At 38.2% G+C, this 14,654-nt stretch overlaps 1 non-coding gene across 1 annotated transcript; it reads left to right on the forward strand.

Annotated features, from left to right (window-relative positions):
- The first annotated feature begins 7,750 nt into the window (after positions 1–7,750).
- On the forward strand, positions 7,751–7,857 carry LOC131608344 (small nucleolar RNA R71). Its single transcript, XR_009285610.1, has one exon. It is a non-coding gene; the product is annotated as a small nucleolar RNA R71 (small nucleolar RNA).
- The last annotated feature ends 6,797 nt before the right edge of the window (positions 7,858–14,654 follow it).

A 14,654-nucleotide genomic window follows, 5' to 3' on the forward strand; every position in this document is an offset into this window, starting at 1 on the left:
ATATTCACGGTTGAACATCCGGAATTGGATGCTACCGGTTGAGAATGGTTGAGTAGAGGGAGTGTCGTAGTTGAAGGAACTCAAAAATTCTAAGACGAGCGGCTCATAAGTAGGTACGGGTTCGGTACAAAGATGGTGGAGGCTAGATTTAGTGAGCAAACGGGTGACACCATCAATGAGACCCAAAGTTTCTAGACACTCGGTGTTCACAAATTTTGTGGGAACAACCGAACGTTCGTAGAAAGCAACATATTTTGTTCGTTGAGCATCATCTCGGAAGATAATGTTTGAAAGGTCGGGAGGTGGTCGCTCGGGACGCTCACCACGGATTAATGAACGTGGAGGCATGGTGAGTATGGAAAGGAAAAAATAAAAATGTAGTGTAGAAGAGTAGAGAATGGTATGATAGTTGTGAGGAAGAAGAGTGGTGGTGGTGTGGTTTTATAGTGAGGTTTGAAAATGGGGTGGTTAATGGAGAATTAAAATGGATTAATGGTGGTGGTTGAAGTTTGAATAGAATAGAAGAATGGGAAATGAATGGAGTTTAAGAGGTGAATGATGGAGGATGAATGAGGTTAATGGAGTTTAAATGGAATAAATAGGGGAAGAATGAGGAGAATGAATTTTGAAATTCAAATTCAAAATTCAAGAGGGAAAGAGAGATGGTCTGCGTGGTCAAATGCAGACTGCTGGCCTTGGGAGACGTGCGTCTCAGGCAGCCAGTCTGCTGGGGCAGAGCATGGAGACGTGCGTCTCCTGTCCCTTGTTTCGTGTCAGCCGGCCCCACACAGATGGAGACGGGCGTCTCCTGTTGCAGGCAGGTGGGTCACGCATGCAAGTGACCAGACAGTGCTGACAGATACCATTAATATTGTCCATCAGTTCATAACAGTGTCGAATTTTAATACTATTAACAGCAAAAATGATAACTAGGCAAGTATATATATAGCAGTCAATAGCAGTGTAACATAACACAGTAGCAGTAATCAAAAGAATTTTGCATTTAATATTAAACCAGTACTGAGTGTTAACAGAAACAGAAAGCAAAAGTGCAGAAAAAAAAGTAAATCTAAACTAGGAATAGAAATTACTAAAACTAGAAATAAAAATCTAATAATCTAATACGGTAACATCTAGCCACGTCTATTGTTGTTTTGATTAGACTGAATGTGTTTGAAAACTTCGTCGAACTGAGCATTGACGGTGTCGATGAAATCGAAGAAATGCATTTGCAAAGTGTGAAGCTCGTTGCGCACATGTTGTACATCTTGTTGTAGTGCATTGATTGCTTGTTCGTGCGTGTTCAGATTGGGCATCCTTTGATTTACCGATGCGGTGGATGTAGCGGGTTGTTGTGGCTCGAGCTCGACATCAGTCATGTCAACAGTGTATTCATCAGCAGAATCTTCAGAAGGTGTCTCAGGCTCATATTCGGGTATAGGTTCGTCTTCTGATAAAGGTTCATATTCAGGAATGGGTTCATCAACAGGAAGAGGTTCATAATAACCAGGTGGTGTTTCAGGTTCAGATTCGGATGCAGGCATTTCCTCATCAAAATGTTCATAAGCTTGAGGAGTTTCAGGTGAGGGCTCTCTCTCAGGAATCTGACCATAGTAAAGCCAGTTGGCAGGGTTGTGCACACTTGTCCTAGGATTCGGTAAGGTGAACTGATACCAAACTTTGTTATCAATGAGCAATTCAAACCGATGAGGTCCAAGATTACCGATGATACCTCGATTAAAGCAGAAATTGATGTCCATAGAGGTATGGGTACCAAAAGGTGTCAATCTAAGCAAAGGTACTCTCATTCCTATGGCATTAGCAATCATAGTGACAAATCCGCCAATCCTAATGGGTGAAACTTCGTCTTGCGTGATGCGCTCGAAGTTTGTTAGCATGAATGCAATGGCATTGACCGGGCGATTCTGAGAGGAGCAGAACATGATGAATAACTCTTCTCTAGTAACTTCAGTGACATTATCAGGCTTTCCAAAAATGTAGTGAGCAAGGATCTTGTGAAAGTAGCGGAAAGCAGGATTGTGGATATTCTCAGATTGAAATTCATTCTCTTCAGGGTTATCATTTCCAGTGATTTTCCCCCAGAATTTTTCCAGCTCCCAGTATGGAAGGTTTTCTTCAGCTACTTTGGCATATGCATCGGGTCCATGAGGTAGTTCTAACATTTTAGCAAAGTCTCCCATGCAAAAGTTAAATTCCATTCCAAAGAGTCGAAAAAGGATGACTCCTTTCTTCAGTCCTTGTCCACTGTTTGGAAGATAGGTCAGTGAGCTCAAAAATTCCAAAGTGAGTTTCCGGTAGGTATTAAACTTGCGGAACAAGTGGTAACCAGTCCAACCGACTTGGTTAAGCAGGTGCAAAACGCTTTCTTGGATGCCAAGTCGTATCATAGTCGATTGGTCAGGGTAGCAAGTCAGATCTATTTGTCTTTCAGCCAGCTTGTTGAATCTTGCTTCTTGTCCTCTACCACGGAACACAACTTCCATATTATCAACTCCTTCCATCGTAGTTAGTAGTTAATTGAAAAACCTAGAAGTTGAAAATATTAGGATAAGTTAGAATTAGGCTAGTGTTTATTTAAAATAAAATAAAAAGTTAAAATTAAGCTTAGGTAACAAGTTATAATAATAATAAATATAATTATAACGGAAATATTTTCTCAAATCAAGATAGTAGTTATAATTATAATAATTATTATAAGATGTATGAAAAATAAAAAATGATTAAAATTAAAATTAAAAATAGAATAAAGTTTTAAAAATGAAAAATAAAAATAAAAAATTAGAAAAATTAAAGTTTTAAATAATAAAATAGAAGAATAAATAAATGTGGGTTGTCTCCCACCAAGCGCTTTGTTTAATGTCGTAAGCTCGACGATTTAAAAATAGAAAACTATTTTTTCGAAAGAGCGGGCAGTTCGTCAAGTTTAAAAACTTCGATGTTTTCATCGTATTCGAGATGATGGTAATACTTAAGACGTTGCCCATTTACGACAAAAGGTTTGACGGTTTCTCCTTTGATTTCTATCGCTCCACTCGGAAATATGTTAGTTATTTCGAAAGGGCCAGACCATCTAGATCGTAACTTACCAGGAAATAATTTTAGTCTAGAATTAAATAAGAGCACTTTATCGCCTATGCTAAAATTTTTCCTAGATATACGCTTGTCGTGCCATTTTTTCGTTCGCTCTTTATAGATTTTGGCGTTTTCGTAAGCGTCTTGTCTAAGTTCTTCTAATTCGTTTATGTCTAGAAGTCGTTTCTCACCAGCGGCAGTGTAGTTTAGGTTTAAGTTCTTAATGGCCCAATAGGCTTTATGTTCTAACTCTACTGGTAGGTGGCATGATTTTCCATAAACGAGTTTGAATGGGGTAGTTCCTATTGGAGTTTTGAAAGCTGTTCTATAAGCCCATAAAGCTTCATTTAGCTTGGTTGACCAATCTTTCCTAGATATAGCAACAGTTTTCTCCAATATTTGTTTTATTTCGCGGTTAGATACTTCTACTTGACCGCTTGTTTGTGGATGGTACGGTGTGGCTATTCGATGATTTACTCCATATTTTCGAAGGAGTTTCTCAAGTATTCTTGAAATGAAATGGGAACCACCATCGCTAATTACCAATCTTGGCACACCGAACCGAGGAAAGATGACGTTTTTGAAAAGTTTAATAACTACTCGTGTATCGTTCGTAGGGGAAGCAATAGCTTCTATCCATTTTGAAACGTAATCGACGGCTACGAGTATATATTGATTTCCAAACGATGACGGAAACGGTCCCATGAAGTCTATTCCCCAGACGTCAAATATTTCTACTTCTAGAATGCCTTTTTGAGGCATTTCATCGCGTCTTGAAATGTTTCCAGTTCGTTGGCATCTATCACAGCTTAGTACAGCAAAATGGACGTCTTTCCACAGGTTGGGCCAGAAAAGTCCAGATTGAAGGATTTTGGCGCAGGTTCTAGATGTGCTATGGTGTCCTCCACACGGTGCAGAATGACAATGTGTTATTATGCTTCTTATCTCTTCCTCGGGTACACAACGTCTAAAGATTCCATCGGGGCCTCTTTTGAAAAGGAGTGGGTCGTCCCAATAGTAATGTTTTAGGTCATGGAAGAATTTCTTCTTCTGTTGGTAGCTTAGATCAGGAGGAAGCACACCAGCAGCTAGGTAATTTACGAAATCTGCATACCAAGGTGCGTCAGATCGGGCTAAAGCTATTTCAGCTAATTTCTCAGTTTCAGAGTTTGGACGGTATGGTTCGAATTCATTTGCTTCTAATTGGGCGATGAGTCTTTCATAAGGGAAATCATCGTCAATTGGTACTTGTTCGGGTTTCAGATTTTCCAGTCGAGAGAGGTGATCTGCTACGACATTTTCAGTGCCTTTCTTATCTTTAATTTCCAGGTCGAATTCTTGCAGTAACAAGATCCATCTCAAAAGTCTTGGTTTAGCGTCCTTTTTGGTTAGGAGGTACCTAATGGCGGCGTGGTCAGTGTATATGATTATTTTGGCTCCTACCAGGTAAGAACGGAATTTGTCTAGTGCGAATACGACAGCTAATAATTCTTTTTCTGTCGTGGCATAATTCATCTGAGCTTCGTCTAGGGTTCTACTCGCATAATATATGACATGTAGTTTCTTATCCTTTCTTTGTCCTAGAACGGCTCCTACAGCATAATCACTTGCGTCACACATTATTTCGAAAGGCTCATTCCAGTCGGGAGGTTGCATGATTGGCGCAGAGATCAATGCTTGTTTAAGCGTTTGAAATGCTTCAGTGCATTTATCGGTGAAAATAAATTCGGCGTCTTTCATAAGTAATTCAGTTAAGGGTTTGGTTATTTTAGAGAAATCCTTAATGAAGCGTCGGTAAAAACCAGCATGTCCCAGAAAACTTCTTATTTCTCTAACGGTTTTGGGAGGTTGAAGGTTTTCGATAATTTCGATTTTTGCTTTATCAACTTCGATTCCTCTATCGGATACGATGTGTCCAAGTACAATTCCTTGTCGAACCATGAAATGGCATTTTTCCCAATTAAGGACTAGGTTTACGCTTACGCATCGTCTAAGCACCATTTCAAGGTTTTCTAAACATGTTTCAAAACTTCCTCCACAGACAGAGAAGTCGTCCATAAAGACCTCCATTATTCCATCTAGGAAGTCGGCAAATATTGCCATCATGCATCTTTGGAAGGTCGCGGGTGCATTGCAGAGTCCAAAAGGCATTCGTCTATAAGCGAATGTACCATAAGGACAGGTGAATGTGGTCTTCTCTTGGTCGTCAGGGTGGATAGGAATTTGGAAAAATCCGGAGTATCCATCCAGATAACAAAAATGTGAGTGTTTAGCTAAGCGTTCGAGCATTTGATCTATGAAAGGTAAAGGGAAATGGTCTTTTCGGGTAGCTTTATTTAGCTTCCTATAGTCAATGCACATTCTCCATCCAGTTTGGGTACGTTGTGCTACAGATTCTCCTTTTGCATTAGTGATTACAGTGACTCCTCCTTTCTTTGGTACGACGTGAACGGGGCTAACCCATTTACTATCGGATATAGGATATATTATTCCAGCTTCTAGCAGTTTTTGGATTTCCTTTTTAACCACATCGCTCATAATAGGATTTATTCGCCTTTGATGTTCCCTAGAGGTTTTACTATCGTCTTCGAGCATAATTCGGTGCATACACAGAGAAGGGCTTATACCTTTCAGATCTGATATGTTGTATCCTAAAGCGGTAGGGTATTTTCTTAGGACATTAAGTAATTTTTCAGTCTCGGTTCGTCCTAAGTTGGCGTTCACTATAACTGGTCGGTTTAGTTCTTCGTCTAGAAATTCGTATCTAAGATCGGTAGGAAGTGTCTTCAGCTCTATAGCAGGTTTCTTTGGTCCAGGTATAGGATCAGGGGTTAAAGCTAAGCATTCACTCAGGTGGTTATCTTGATATTCCTCATGCCAGTTGTCATCTTCAAAAATTGGCGGCATAGGAATTCTTAGGGTTTCGGTTTCCTTATTTGGTTCGGATTTTATTTCCTTGACACACTCGTCGATTATGTCAGCAGAACAGCATGTGTCAATTATAGAAGGTGCTTTTAGGAATTGGGAAAGGATAAATTCTATTTTCTCTTCTCCTACTTCGAAAGTAAGCTTTCCTCGCTTTACATCTATAATTGCACCAGCGGTCGCTAAAAATGGTCTTCCTAAAATGATCGGGATGTTAGAATCTTCTTGGATATCCATAATGATGAAGTCAGTCGGGATGTAGAATTGACCTACACGAACAGGGATATTCTCTAACATTCCTACAGGATATTTAACTGAACGGTCTGCTAGTTGAAGAGACATTCTTGTTGCTTTAAGCTCACCTAGATTGAGTTTCTTACAGGTCGAAAGAGGCATCAAACTAACACTAGCTCCTAGATCGCACAAGGCTTTCTCTATGATGGTTTTTCCAATTACGCAGGGTATAGAGAAACTACCAGGGTCTTTCAGTTTTGGAGGCATGTTGTTTTGGATGATAGCGCTACATTCAGCGGTAAGCATTATAGTTTCGTTATCCTCGAGTTTCTTTTTGTTTGATAAGATTTCTTTTAAGAACTTAGCATACGAAGGCATCTCAGTTATGGCTTCTGTGAATGGTATGGTTATGTTTAATTGCTTCAGAAGTTCTACAAATCTTTTAAATTGCGCTTCGGTTTTTGATTTGGCTAATCTTTGAGGGTAAGGAATTGGTGGCTTATAAGGTGGTGGTGGAACATAAGGTTTCTCTTTTTCGGGTTCCACTTCGTTATTGTTCTCTTTAGTCTTAGCAGTTTGTTCGTCGGTTGTTTTCTTTTGGGTTTCCTTTGGCTCTTGTTGTGACATGGGTACGTTTTGGGTTCTAGGATCTATGGGTCCATCGTAATTAGTTCCACTTCGTAGTGTTATCGCGTTCGCATGTCCTTTAGGATTAGGTTGTGGTTGAGCAGGAAACGTGCCAGCAGGGGCAGCAGTAGGTGCTTGTTGTTGAGCTACTTGTGAGATTTGAGTTTCTAACATTTTGTTATGCGTAGCTAAAGCATCTACTTTGTTCGATAGTTGTTTTAGTTGCTCGCTATTGTGGATGTTTTGATTCAGGAAGTCTTTATTGGTTTGTTGTTGGGAAGCTATAAAGTTCTCCATCATGATTTCTAGGTTTGACTTCCTAGGGGTGTTTTGAGCAGCTACAGGCGCTTTTTGGTAGCCAGGTGGTACAGCAGGTGCTTGTCCAGGCGCGTACAACGCATTGTTGTTCTTATAAGAAAAGTTCGGGTGGTTTTTCCATCCAGGGTTGTACGTGTTAGAATAAGGGTTTCCTTGAGCGTAATTTACTTGATCAGATGGGACTCCAGTCAAGAGTTGGCATTCAGCAACTACATGCCCAGTCAATCCACAAATCTCGCAGTTAGGTGCTACAGCGGCAGCGGTGGCTGAAGGAGTGATGGTTAAATTCTCGATCTTTTGAGTTAAAGCGTCTACTTTAGCGTTAACGCGGTCTATACCACTAATTTCGTACATTCCTCCTTTGGTTTGGGCTTTCTCTAGAGCGGCGCGTTCTCCTCCCCATTGGTAATGGTTTTGTGCCATGTTCTCTATGAGTTTGTATGCTTCATCATGGGGTTTATCCATTAATGCTCCGCCAGCAGCGGCATCTATAGTCATTTTAGTGTTATATAAGAGACCACCATAAAAGGTATGGATGATCAGCCATGGTTCGAGTCCATGATGAGGGCATATTCTAAGCATGTCCTTGTAACGTTCCCAAGCTTCGAAGAGCGATTCGTTATCTTTCTGGGTAAATCCGTTGATTTGACCTCTAAGCATAGCAGTCTTGCTAGGCGGAAAGTATCTTGCTAAGAATACTCTCTTCAATTCGTCCCACGTAGTTATGGAATTGGAAGGCAGGGATTGAAGCCACGCTCTCGCTCTATCTCTCAAGGAGAAAGGGAAAAGGCGTAATCGAATAGCTTCGGAACTAACGTTGTTGGCTTTGATAGTGTCGGCGTATTGCACGAACACGGATAAATGGAGATTGGGGTCGTCTACAGGGCTTCCAGAGAATTGATTCTGTTGAACAGCTTGGACCAGTGAAGGTTTCAGTTCGAAATTGTTCGCTTCAATCGCAGGTGGTGCGATACTTGAATGCGGTTCAGCGCGCGAAGGAGCGGCATAGTCTCTAAGAGGACGAATAGCAGCCATCTCTAACTTCGGGGTGATTTGATTGATTTGATCAGTAAAATTCAATTCCTGATTAATCGGAATTTCTGCTACTTCGGGAAGGTTGCGAGCTCGACGTTTAACGTTAATGAAACGTTCGATCTCGTTAATTCGTTGTATTAAGTCTCCTCCTTGTGAACGAGTATTTGGCATACAATCGTTCAAAAAGAAAGGGAAGAATTTTCCTAGTCTCTACGGTGTAACAGTGAGTTACGATATCGACTTAAATAGTCCCCGGCAACGGCGCCAAAAACTTGATCGCGACTTTACGTGTCTATAAATCTGATAACTGCAAGTGCACAGTCGTGTCGTGTAGTTTTAAAAGATATCGAATCCACAGGGACTATGAATCGATCTACCGTTATCTAAGGTTACTATGTAAAGCTAGGAGTACTAAAATTTCGATTGTTCCTAAGGGAAAGTGATTGTGAGAAAATAAAGAATAATAATAAAAGACAGGTATCAGTATGTATTTCGTTTAACTAAAGGTAATCCGAAGGTTCATTGGCTTTTGCATAATTAAATTAAAAATCTTTACTAATTCAATTGATTAAAAATCCTCGTCTCAAACTTTCGCTCTGTTGAGTCAGACTACTATCCTAATCCTAATGTACGCTTTCGCCATCCCATTAGATTTTAGAAGAGCTTTTTGGAAACAATGTAATTAATAAAATGCCTATTTTACGAGGTTGTTATCTATTTAAATCTCCTAATCTCAAACTTTCGCTCTGTTGACTCGGAACATGCTAATATCCCTAACGTACGCTTTCGCCATCCCGCTCGAGTGTAAAAACAATTTTTGAAAATAAATAAGTTCCAATTAGTTTTAATACGCTTTCGCCGTCCTTAAAACTAATGTCCTATGTCTACTATCCAGTTAAAGATCTCAAACTTTCGCTCTATTGATTTTAACCTTTGACCGTCCTAATCCCTCAAACTTTCGCTCTATTGGTTTTAAGACTTACTAATTAAACTAGACATATAAACCAAAAATAAGTGATAATTAATAAAACATAATTTAAGCCAATTTATTTCGGATCCCTACGGTTAACTTACTTTACATACCGACACCTTTAGTATTTTAGCCAGACATATTAATACGATTAAACATACATATATTGGTTCGGTTCATAATAATAAGCATATTAAATGGCATATAATATATCATGCAGATAAATAATATAAATAAGGCGGTAAATAAAAAACCTGAATTAAAATAAATCTGGATTGAATTGAATCTTGAAGTACTCGAACTTCCACCACAGGTTGGCTGGATCGTTCTTCGGAATTTAAATGGCAGAAAATAAAAACAAGGAAAATAAAGCGATAAATCTAACGTAAGGCTAGATCTATGAAAAGTTCACAACAATTTCCAGTGTAGAAATCGTTGTGAGAAAATAGACGGTTAAATGAAAACAGAATAAGGAAAAGCAGTTCGCGGTACAATTTCGGCAGCACTTCGTTGGCAGGAAATCGGACAGATTGAAGTGAGATAGCAGGTCCTATTTATAGGAGGGGATTTGCAGTTGCTTTGCGTGAAAAGAGGAGATTTTTGCAGACTTGGACGTGGAGACGTGCGTCTCCTATTCTTCAGGAAGACTTGAGACGTGCGTCTCAAGTGGAGAGGATTTAGGGAGGTGGAGACGTGCGTCTCCCTTTTTGCTGAGGTGGCAGAGACGTGCGTCTCTGCTTACTAGTGTGGCCTGGGTTGCTTTCCTTCGTGGGCTGGATTGCTCTTTTGGGCCTTTTTGGGTCCTAATTGCACCCTTCTTTCATTACAGCACCTCTTTTCGTCTTTTAAGCATAAATATTGGTCATTTAAGCTCGATTTTCTTTCCTTTTCGCAAATAGTCGTAATTGAAGTGTAAAACCTGAAACAAAGCAAATACACGCGTAATATCATAATAAATTGACATAATAAATGGAAAATGCTATAAATATCTATGGATTTTAGGCTAAATATACGATATAAAATCGTGTTATCAATTTCCTAACCCTTATTTTCTAACCAATTCCTTTTCATGTACATACTCCTCCTAACTTTTCGAAACCTTATTCCACTGGCCTTCAAGAAACCATACCCATATTTTCACTTTCAGAGGGAGTTTTCTAACCTTGATTTTCTTTTTCCTTTTCATACATAAAATCGGTTTTGTTTTACTAACTAATCATGTAGCTTGAGCTTATTACTAATTTTTGTTTGATTTTATGCTAATGATGTCTCGTTTGTATATTTAACAACTATCAATATAAGCCGAGGAGAAGTGATAGAAGAAATCAAATTTCCCTTCGTCAATGATCCAGCAGCATCCGTCTCCATCATCGCGCTTCCACGGACCAACGCTCTTGCCGATAATTTTCCATCCATCGCTCACATATAACTTCTTCGAAACCAATCCATCGGCAATCAAAATACCACCATATTTTCAAGCCATTGCCAATCTTACTTTAAAGCATCTGTCAAATTTCATCACTTCTAAAGACAAACGAATAAAACTATTAATTCTTTAAAACTAATAATTTTGTTCAAAATTTATGCTTGTTGTTGTGGCAGGTCGATTCAGGAAGAGAAGTTTCATCACCACTCATCGACAACAACGTCCGTCACTTTCCGACTCCGCCGTCAACACATCTCTCGGCTTTCTCCCTGCCCAGTCACGACCCACGAAACGGCAGCCACTCCGAGCCAACACACCCTCCACCAACCGTCGCGGGCCCTTCCGTCAACACAACAACAACGAACACACTCTCTCCGTCGTTCCTCACTGTCGGCGACGCAAACAACCTCCTCCGTGCGAGACCTCCGATACCGCGAGCAACAATGATAGAGGTAAATGGAGATTTGAAGGATTATTTGGGAGAAGAAATATACAGAGAGAGGAAGTTTTTTTATCGTGAAAGAAAATTGGGAAAGGAGAGACACAGTAGAAAAATTGGGGATAACTCCCTCTCGTTTTATCATGTCAAAACTACACTCACTTAGATATCATAAAGTTGGAACACTGTTCAAGGAAACATTGTGTCATAGTGGTAGAGTTGTGGTAATGTGAAGGCAAGGACCTGGGTTCGATTCTGGCATGCTGCAGGTTACAATTCTTTTATCTTCCTTACTTCTTTTTAGTATTTTTTTTAATTATTTTAAAAAAGGGGAAAAGACTTCTAATTTCTTTTTTTAAAAAAATGATGATTTAATTTTATTAGACTTAGATTTTCAAACTTTCATCTGATTTCAGAATCTTGTAAATATTTCTTTTAACATGATTTATTTAAAAATACAAAAAAAATTTCTTTAATTGTTTGTAATTTAATTCACGTTAGAGTTAGGACTTAATTTTAAATTTTTGTCAATAATTAACTTGTTAGAATTAGGATTCCGATTAATTCGATTCTCATGTAATAACTAATGTTGACTTAATTCTTTACTAATTAATTCTTGTAAATATAATTAACATGCTAATTTTCTCAATTCATCTAAATAAGATTAGGGTTAGGTTTATATTCTTTGTCATGATTCCTTGATCATATTCATATGAATTTTAAACTTTTCTTTTGTTTATCCTCCGAGGTTTTCATTCATATTAATCCCTGACTTTCGATTGTTCTCTTACTACTTATGTTTTCATTACAAATAGTCACATGGTTTGTCTGCTAACTTTTTTTTTGAGTGTTTTGTTTTGGGGAAGATACAAGGTGCACATCCCCTCTTCCCTCTCTTTTTATTTACTATAAATTATTTTGCATTGTCACTAACATTTCTTGCCGCGGGGAAGATATCAGGTACACAGTCCTATTTCCCTTATCTGTTTATTTCTGCAATTTTTATTTGTCTTCATTTTCTTCATCTTATTTTCTTTTCTTGGGATTTGGTACATGTCATACCCCAATTTTTGACCTAAGATACCACCTCATATCATTTGCATATGCATCATTTGCATCTCTAACAAATTGCATAGCTTGTGTTTGCTACTTGTGACTCAGCAGGATTTAATCAGGAAATCACTCATCAGTGCAAATAACACTCAATAAGGGTTTTGTTCTCCCTTCATCTCAAAGAATCATATTCATCTTCAATCAACATTTGGTCCTCAGAGATTCATTTCAACAAGCTCAGCAGCTTTGAATCGACCAAACTAGGGTTTTGCCTGAAGACAGCATACTCTTGACTTCTGCTCAGGATTTGACCTAATGACTTGGGACATGACCTCAAGACCCCAAGTGCATCATTTTGACCTAATCCATTGGTTCACAACATCTCCTACACAAGGATTGATCAACAGTGAAAGTTCAAATCATCAGATTAAGGTTTTGAACTACCAGGGACTAAAATCAGGGATCACATTTGGGAAACCCTAAAAATCCCCAGGAAGTCAATCAAAGGTTTCAATCATCTTCAAATAATCCCTATGACAATATCCAATGGGAATTACATCTCAATTCAAGATCCACAGTCATCAATTTCATCAGGTCGACAATTAGGGTTTTTGACCTAATTCACTGAATAACTGACTTTTTAATCAGGACATGGTGCCACAACTCAAACTATGGCTCAATATCCTCTAATGCTTCAATGTGATCCATTCATACCATTCATTTGGTGAGGATAGCCTGTTTCATTTGAAATCTCCAGAAACGCGATTCGTCTGAAAAAGTCAACTGTACAAGAACACCTTTGACTTTTGGGAATTTTGGTCAACCATGACTTTTGAAGTTTTGAATTATCAATATATGATATATAAAGTCATTTGATCAAGAAAAATCAAGAAAATCAATCAAGAATCAAAAAGTCAAAAGTTTGACTTTCCATACTTAGAAAAATTCTAAGTGTTTTTCAATGGTTTTTTCCAAACTTTGGAAGGGAATTTCTCAAAATTTCACCTACAAACTGAAAAAAACTTCCAACATGAAAGCTGTAGATTTTGATCCAATAAACAACTTTGTCACATATAATTTTTTTCCATAAGATCAACCATTTAAGAGATATAGTGCTTCAAAGTTGGCATCTTTGGAAAGTTTCACTTAAAACTTTATTTTCTTCAAAGTTCATGGATCTTTTTCACCCATTTCCTTAAAGGTCTTGAGGAAACTTCCAACTAGGGTTTTGAAGTACACAACATGAGCTTTCCAAAATGTCCAAGAGCATGAAAAAACATGGAGTGTAGCTATGGTTTTGAATTTTGCCATTAGTGACCATTATGCATGAAACTACAAGCCATTTTTACCAAAGTTATGCACTATTCTACCAAATGATCCAATTGATGACACATAGAGGCAATAATTGAAAGATATTTCTGGTTTGAGATCAGAATGGAAAGAGATAAGAAGCTTAGAGAAATAACCATGGTTTAGTTACTTTTAACCATATGCATTAAATGTGAAAGATTCCTTTCTATCCCTTAAGCCAAATCATCAAACTTTGAAGCAAGTTGCAAAGCTCTGAGTTCAGAAAGTTTGGCCTATAAATAGAGGTCATTACTTCATTGCAAATCACACCAAAACCTCACAAAAGATAGGTTTTCTCTTTCTTTCTTGAATTGCAAGTTTTAAGTTTCAAAGTGAGGAAGAAATCTCAACCTCCAAACCCTTGAAGTTCTGGCCAAAGTAATGATTCTAACATCTCATAAACATCATACATGATGTGTTTGAATCATTCACACACCTCAAATCATCCCAAAACTCAGAATCATCATCTCACCTCCAAATATGCATAACACTAGCCTTATCATGCCAAAATCCATACCAAGCAAATTCTGTCCAAACTAACCTTCTAAACATCATCCATATACTTCATATGAACTGTTCCAACCATCATACATGATCTGAAACACCAAAATCACTAAGCTTGATCCTCACTTGAACCATACTGCAGATCGAGTACCATGGATTGATCAAGAGGTTTTCAAATTGTTCCAGGCATCCAAACATGTTCCATAAGGTCCACTGAAGGTGTTCAGATCAAGAAACAACAACTGGAACTCCTCATTTGCAGAATTCGATTCTCACTTTTGCCGTTTTTGAAGGTAAGCTACTTGAACTTCAAACTCTATGAATCATGCATCATGAATGAAATATGAACATACCATCTCATTTCTGCACACATGAGGATCATTAACCCTCAATCAATTGCTATTTATCTTGCACACACACGATTTCAGATTGAAACTCAGAATTAGGGTTCTTCATGTTCATCAGAAAATTGATAGCCTTAGGGTTAAAATAAATGCAATTAAATGATACCATTGTGTTCCTTATGAAAAATCGAGCAAGTTAGGCTATTCACTTGATCCAAACAATTCAGTTTTCAGAATTTTCAAATTCAATTTGGGGGTTGTGTTCTTGGCGCCAAATTTTGAAACTGAACTCAGGAACTTGATTTAAAATATATTCAATTCATTACAAGAGATTAA

The sequence above is a fragment of the Vicia villosa genome, linkage group LG5, assembly GCF_029867415.1.
Source record: "Vicia villosa cultivar HV-30 ecotype Madison, WI linkage group LG5, Vvil1.0, whole genome shotgun sequence".
Taxonomy (NCBI): domain Eukaryota; kingdom Viridiplantae; phylum Streptophyta; class Magnoliopsida; order Fabales; family Fabaceae; genus Vicia; species Vicia villosa.